The 7,828-nt window shown below is 46.5% G+C and overlaps 1 non-coding gene across 1 annotated transcript; it reads right to left on the bottom strand.

Annotated features, from left to right (window-relative positions):
* Nucleotides 1-5,361: 5,361 nt before the first annotated feature.
* Nucleotides 5,362-5,453, bottom strand: TRNAY-GUA (transfer RNA tyrosine (anticodon GUA)). The gene is given in 2 exon segments: nucleotides 5,362-5,397; nucleotides 5,417-5,453. It is a non-coding gene; the product is annotated as a tRNA-Tyr (tRNA).
* Between the last annotated feature and the right edge of the window lie 2,375 nt (nucleotides 5,454-7,828).

Genomic DNA, 7,828 nt, shown 5'->3' with positions numbered 1-7,828 from the left:
TATAATATTGAATAGGAGATTAGTGAACATCCTAATCTTGTTTCAGTCTCAGAAATTTAATGCAATTTCACCATTAAATATGTTGTTAGATACAAGATACAATGAGACTTTTTTTTGGTGGGTACACTTCATCAAGCTAAGTAAGTGTGTGTTCTATTCATAGTTTACTTATCATTTTTATCATGACACATATTGACTTTTATTAAACTAATTTTCTGCACCTATTAGAATAGTCATTATTTTTCTCCTTTGCTCTTTTAGTGTAGTGAAGTACATTGATTTTTCTGCTGTTAAATCAGTCTTACTTTTATCTAGTAACTCCAATTCTGTCAGATACAATTTTTATATATAGCTCTGTTTAGTTTGCAATTTTTTGTTTAGAATTTTATATCCATGTTTATGAATGAAACTGGCTCTTATGTTCTTGTCTGCTTTGGATATATAATTCACACTGGCTTCATAATATGAGCTATTTACTTAAATGTGGGAATTTTCTAGTTATTTTCACTCTGGATTTTTACCTCTCTCATATTTTGGCTGAGTAATGCTTCTCATCTTTGTTATTTCTCCAGAGCCATCAAGCAGATGTTTTCATTTGTTTTTTCAACTTTCAGATTTCCTCAGCAGTCGGGTTAATTTGAATAGCTTACTGTGTAATTCTCAGACATTTCCTCACTTGGTTTTCATCACAGAAAACCCTGGACTCTTTACATGGGATATATGTCATCTCTGGTTGTTACCTTAGAAGAAAGAAACTGTGAGCTTTTTTTGTCTTTCAAGAAAGAAGATCTCTAGTTATTACTCCAAAATGTAATAATTCGCTCAGAACCCTAGTCTTTCTTGAGCTGATGTTAAAATGCCTTAGGCCAGTTAATAATTTCACATTCACTGGTGTCTGTCCTCTGCAAGGCACTGTGCAAGGTGCTGATGATACCAGAAAGAATTAATTGCCCCAGATTTCAAGGAGCTTGCTCCTAAAGAGGACGTGAAAGTATACTACCAGTATATTGTGATAAGTGGAAAGGCAAAAGTAATCTAGGAGTACCAAAGAGGCAAAGAGGAGGAGAACCAAACTGACACTTGGGGAGCTAGGAAAAGATTCTGGTAAAAGATGATCCTGAACTGAGTAAGAGAATAGGAAGGAATTTGATAAAAGACAGAAGGATGAAATCAGAGTGAGAACCTTATCACCACCTGGTGTTTTGTTTTGTTTTGTTTTGTTTTAAGATTTTATTTATTTATTTGAGAGAGAGAGCACAAGTGGGGAGAGAGGAAGAAGGAGATGCAGACACCCCACTGAGCAAGGAGCCCAACTCAGGGCTTGACCCCAGGACCCTTAGATCATGATCAGAGCTGAAAGCAGATGCTTAACTAACTGAGCCACCCAGGTGTCCCTACCTCATGTTTATAAGCCAGGAAATATGGCATATTTTGACTGAGTCACAGAGTTTGGGTGCAGGTGGGAATGGAGAGTATTGAATTGACCAAGTTAGTTACTTCAGGGGCACCTGGGTGGCTCAGGCAGTTAAGCGTCTGCCCTCGGCTGAGGTCAGGATCCCAGGGTCCTGGAATGGAGCCCTGAATCAGGCCCCTCCTTCAGGGGAATGCCTGCTTCTCCCTCTCCTTCTGCTCCTCTCCTCAGCTTCTTCACTCTATTTCTCTCTCTCTCTCAAGTAAATAAAATCTTTAAAAATAAAGTTAGTTACTTCAGATGTGGCCCTTTTGGGGCCTCCAATATTTTCAGTAAAATATTAAGATGAGAAGAAGAAACACTCACTTGTAAGGTGTCGGCCCATCTTCTGAGGCAGTATCGGCCTGCCCCTCATGCTGCAGGACAGAGGGGCAGGAACTCAGTCCCCCCGACTCAGATTCTTGCCCTATTATCTGACATACTGAGGGAAACCATGAAGCTGCAGGGATGGGAAAAGCACTGGGAAACCAAGCCCTGCTTAGGAAGAAACTGCTTGTTTTTTAGGCTTTCATCTCAGGTGTGACTTCTCAGACAATGTTCTCTTCCGCCTGGTCAAAAAAGAGAGGGGAAAGTGCCTTCTGATCCTGAGTCACCATAATATCTTTCATGGCCACCACGCTCCAGGACCTCACTGCTCCCTATTTTAGAAAGTTTTGTTTATTGGAAAGTGCTCAGTGATTTTAGGTGGAGTAGGCTCTGATTTTATGTGATATCTAACTTTTTTTTTTTTTTTTTTTTTTTTTTTTTTTAATAGGCTCCTCGCCAAAGCTGGGGCTTGAACTCACAACCATGAGTTCAAGTCTGACACTCTAGGACATTCTACCAACTGAGCCACTCAGGTGCACCCATCTGATATCTGATACTTAAATAAGAGAACTGTGCCACTAAGTGCCCCAAGATATTTCAGTCTGTGTACAATATGGAACTTAGCAGGCAAAAGTGCACCTGAGAGGAAGATATCCCTCATCCTCCATCATGAACAGATAGAGGCTGACATTCTCCCACTCTCCCCTTAACCATTACTAATTGAAAATATATCCCACTCAAAGCTGGGTCTTGTGTTTTCTCATTTATGGATTTTACATGCCAGTAGCCACTCTTATCAGTCTTGGACTACAGCCTTTTAAAAAATTTTTATTTTTTTGTATGTTTATTTTTTTATTTGACAGGGAGATCACAAGTAGGCAGAGAGGCCCGCAGAGAGAGAGAGGGAAGCAGGCTCCCCGCTGAGAAGAGAGCCCGATATGGTGCTCCATTCCAGGACCCTGAGATCACGACCTGAGCCGAAGGCAGAGGCTTTACCCACTGAGCCACCCATGGGCCCCCCCAAAAATATATTTTAATGTGTGCTTCATGCCCAATGTGGGGCTTGAACTCCTGACCCCAAGTTCAAGGGTCACCCACCCTATTAGCTGAGCCAGCCAGGCACCCTGGGCCAATACCCTGGTATTAGCACAACTGCAGAGACAGAAGCAGAGTAACAAAAGCTTTGGTTTCTAATTAATTCCATTATTGAAAGGTAAGCAGTTTTATTTATAACCTGTTTAGAGCCATTTAGCTGCCACTGGGGAGTGTCTGCATTAGAGGATTATATTGATCCAGGCATCAGGAACCCAGTTAGAGACAGTACTTGCTGAGAAAGGCTCCCCAGGGGGTAAAGAGATGGTGAGGTCTGAGGAGAAAAACAGTTTCAAGAGATCTGTGTTGCTCAGTCAGTTAAGCATCTAACTGTTGATCTTTGGGTCCTAAGTTCAAACCCTGTGTCCTACTTACCAAAATATATTATTTTTAAGCAATGTCTACACCCAAACCAACGGAGGCTTGAATTCACAATCCAGAGATCAAGAGCTAGGATCCCCTCTAGGGATCTTGAGTGGAAATTTCCCTGTTCCCTATTCTTGTCAAATCTAAACAGAAGCAAAGCCTTCATTTGACATAAGATTTTTCTCTCTTGGCATCTGCAATATTTCTGCCTTTATCCGTCAGCTGACTCAAACCAGGCAGCGACAAAAAAAGCATGTGCAGAGAAAATGATAATGAGTGGAGGTGAATACTGAAGTGCATGGACATTATCCATTTTTCTGCTGGCTATTCTGGTAGAATAATATACAGATCAAGTGATAAAGTCATGGTACCTTCTTTATGAAGATTCAAAAGAGATGTTAAGAAATCTTCCCCTTGCTTCTGAGATGAGCAGCAATTAGAACCCTAGGGATATGATGAGAGTGGATAAAATTTCAGGCACAATTGTTGATATCTTCATTTCTTGCTAGTCCTGGGGTTATACATATGCTCTAGTGATATCATACATGGTAACACACAAAATCAACACCCTTCAAGTTTCTGTTTATTTTTCCTAAAACTGTTCTGCATCCACTGAACTCACTTGATCACAGATCTACTCTACTCTTCTAAAACTCAACCGAGTCCAGTACACTGGCACTACCAAGAGACATCCCATGTTTTCTACCCTGACCTCTACCTCAGCCTGAAAGATTGCATGGAATGTTCTATCTACCTCTATTGCAGTTTTCAAGATATTATATTGTAATTATCTGCTCCATCTATCTGATCCCTACAGACACTAAACTGTTTTAGAGCAATACCTTTATTTTAATCTCTATTTCCCTGGTACAGTTGCAGTACCTGAGGCAGATTAGGAGGTTATAAAAAAAAACAACTGTGAATAAAACATACCTGAACACCAATCCTAAGGAGTGACAGCTCTTTTGAATCAAATGACATGGATTCTTGAGCTAAGAGGATGCAGGACTTACTATTCCCTTATTGATGAATACCTGTCTCAGTTCATAATTCTCAGAGTACATTTCTTAGCAGACAAGAAAAATAATTCTAAATGTAATGGTGGAAGCATTAGCTCAGTTTAAAAGGGATAGAATTCTAGAATGTCAAAGAGAGGCCAAAGATTCCATCCTTGATTGCATGACTCTGATTTTTGTATATGGTGATATTCAAAACTCAGATCACTTTGTGGAGAAAAAGCTATAAAATCCTCATGTAGATCATCTGTGTGTGCCAAATGGTGTGAACAGAGGAGGACCACTGCTCTTACAACAAGAGCCACAAACCTCCAAGAGGCAAAAAATGCAGTACAAATAAAACCTGTACAAATAAACAAAACCAGTACAAATAAAACCGAGAAGCAACAGTTGAGACATGAGACCAGCCACCTAAATAGGCCATGGACAGTTATAACAGCCCTCTGAAACTGCATGGACAAAACTGCATTTGCATCCTACAAATGTCAGCTAAAGTGAAGTAGAGAATTGGCAATTTGAAAGTTCTCCAACGGCAATTCTGTACAAATACTACACTAAGCAGGAAAATGAGCAGTTTCTGTCTCTCTAGGTTAAAGTATGTACACAGCATCAGAGTCAGGAACAAAAACACAGAGAGACAAAAAGAAGAGAACAGAATACCACTGGAGGAGAGACACGGAGTGGAAGAGTAAAGTCTTCAAGGATGCCATAGTTGACAGTGACCCCCTACGGTGGCCTATATGTTTGTGTGCCTCCAGGGCTTGCCCTGGGCAGCACCTGTTTGGCCACCTCTTTGGGCAAATGGGTGCTGATGGCAGAACACAGGGCACAAGTGGTGGGGGCATAAAACTGCAAAGTGCAGAGGGTGGTGAGGGAAGTGGCTAGTCAGGGCTGCTTCAAAAAGCAGAAGCAAGGTGGACTGCTTTGAGCTGCAGGGCACAGGTCTGGTAACTGCGGAGAGATGGTGCAGGTGTGTTCCCTGGGCGCTGCACACACACAGCTGTAGGAGTTCCTCCCGGAAAGTGATTTCCTGGCTTCAGCCTGTGTTGCTCGGCCTCTGGCACTAGCGGGTGGAGACCTTCATGGGGACCGGCAAAAGCATCAGGCACCTCCTTCGAGCCGGAGTCGAACCAGCGACCTAAGGATGTCCACACACGTGTCTAGTCTACAGTCCTCCGCTCTACCAGCTGAGCTATCGAAGGGTGCGCGGTGTCAAGGCTGAGTCACTGCTCTTTCTGGAAATGACGGGACCAAGACACCCGCCCGCCCCCAGGTGCACTTTGCCCCGGATTGGTCGGAAGTTCCCTTTGAAGCGAGTTAAACACGCGCTGCGACCTGCCGGTAGCCAGGCACTCCTTGGCGGCGATTTTCAAGACACGATTTTCAAGGGCCCGGGCTCTCACCTGTTGCCTCCTTTCTCCTCTCCGAGTTCCTTTCCTCAGTGGGAAGGGTCGGGGGGAGAGTGGGCCGGGGGCCAGAAACCGGATTAGGAGGGAGGGGAAAGGGGTTGGCAAAAGGGTTGCGTGAGTTCGGGTGGGGCAGGGTTTGCGGAGCAAATGAAAGGAGAACCCACCCCGGTGGGTCCCGGGGACGTGGCCGCGAACCGCAAGACCTCAGGCTCGGGTGGAGGAACGCCCCCTCTCAGGGCCCTCGGCCCCCTCCTCCAACCCAGGGTTCTGACGTGCCCGCTCCATCCCCACCCCACCCCACCCACCCATGCACCCGCCCAACACGCACCAAACCCGGCTGCCCCCCAGGACGTCGGCTCACTTTCGGCGCGGGGTCACCCACCGGGAAGTGATGGGAAAGGCTCTGGGGCTAGGCGGGGAGACCACGTCCACCGAGCCCGGGCGTTGCGGCCAGTGTGGCTCCCCTCCTCCCGCAGCTCCTGTCCTGGGCGCCCCTCCTCTGCGCACCGACCCGGATTCCTTTGGCAGGGCCGGCTGCTCGCTGAAGTAGCTCAGGGTTCTGTGGGCTTCCCGGAGGCGCCCGGAAGACAAGAGGGGCAGAGATGCTCGGTGTGATCCCGGGTGGACTCGTTTGCTCTGGGTCACGTCTTTCACAGACATTTCAGATCCCACCTGGTTTGAGCTCGCCTTCCCCTGAACACCTCACCCACCCAGCGAAGGTCCCCCAGAGGCCCGGCAAGCCATCTCCAGTGCCCTTGCCTGGAGCAAGTGTGTGATCACCTCCCGAGTGTGTATCTGCACCTGTGAGGAGTGGGAGAGGGGCAGCAATTTTTGTGAGGTACCATGCAGGAAGGGTCAGCCTGGAAGACAGGGGCTCACCCTCCAGTGTGCTGCTCACCAGAGGCCACTGCCCCCCTGACCACACCCTCCGACTAGATATTTCCCCAAAGCTAGGTTCCCAAAGATTCAGCGCCTCCACATGGCATTCAAGGTGCATAACCAAGAAGGCCTACATTTCTACCTGTTCCCTCTCCACTCATCTCTGCAGATGGTGACATTCAATGCTGGTTGTTCTCCGTGGCTGCAGAACTATAGGCTCCTCCTGAAGTCACTTGTGGGGTCATGATGACACTGCCTCCTGGACCAGTACAGACTCTACCAACTCAGGCTCAATGGGAGTTAGCACTGAGACAGTTGAGATTGCAGAGGGGCAGAGAGACGGGGAGCAGCTTGCCAATAAAGGAAGATATGTGGGGATGCACAGTCCACAGTTTATGAGTCAGAGACAGAATGGAAAAAGGTACTTGTGGGCTCAGGGGTCAGGGGAGGGCAGGGCTTCAGAGAGCCACATTCCAATCAGGGATCTGCTGCAAGTCCTCTCCGTGATGCACCTCAGCTGTCCATCAAGTCTCTGGACTGTCCTTCCACATGAGAGAAGAGTGCAAGGGCCACTGCCTTGTACTCTTCCCGGCACCCAAACTCCCCATCCCATCGTCCTAGCCTCAAACCCCTGTAACCTGGCTCTGCCCTTTGGCAAAGCCCTGATCTTTTCTATTTTGTGGAAGCTTAACCCATTTCCTCCTGGGTGCTTTCTGACTGTGGCACCTCATCTGCTTCTTGGGGGTGGATAAGGCAGGGGAAAATGCTGCCCATTTAGCCTTAAGTGGTCAGCACCCAATTTAGCAAACTGGTTAGAATCCACAAGTCAATGGCCTGTGTGAGGAGGTAAGTGGATGACCGCTGCTACCTATATTACCAGTCCCAACCCCCACTCCCTCTACACTTCTGCTCCCTGCCTTTGCTGCCTACGGTTTTCATTCTCAGGGCTCTGAGTTTCATCTGTGTCTGTCCTTTTGCTTTCAAACTCCCTTTCTTTCACCCTGTTTCTCTGTCTCTCTCTTTATCTCTATTTCTCTCTCTCTCACTCTCCATCAGAAGTTGCAGGGGAGGGGCGCCTGGGTGGCTCAGTGGGTTAAGCCGCTGCCTTCGGCTCAGGTCATGATCTCAGGGTCCTGGGATCGAGTCCCGCATCGGGCTCTCTGCTCAGCAGGGAGCCTGCTTCCCTCTCTCTCTGCCTGCCTCTCCATCTACTTGTGATTTCTCTCTGTCATATAAATAAATAAAATCAAAAAAAAAAAAAAAAAAAAAGAAGTTGCAGGGGAATCTGT

This window comes from Mustela lutreola, chromosome 7 (genome assembly GCF_030435805.1).
Source record: "Mustela lutreola isolate mMusLut2 chromosome 7, mMusLut2.pri, whole genome shotgun sequence".
In the NCBI taxonomy this organism is placed as follows: domain Eukaryota; kingdom Metazoa; phylum Chordata; class Mammalia; order Carnivora; family Mustelidae; genus Mustela; species Mustela lutreola.
Note: the sequence above shows the minus strand (reverse complement) of the source record. Positions and strands in the feature narration are given on the sequence as shown.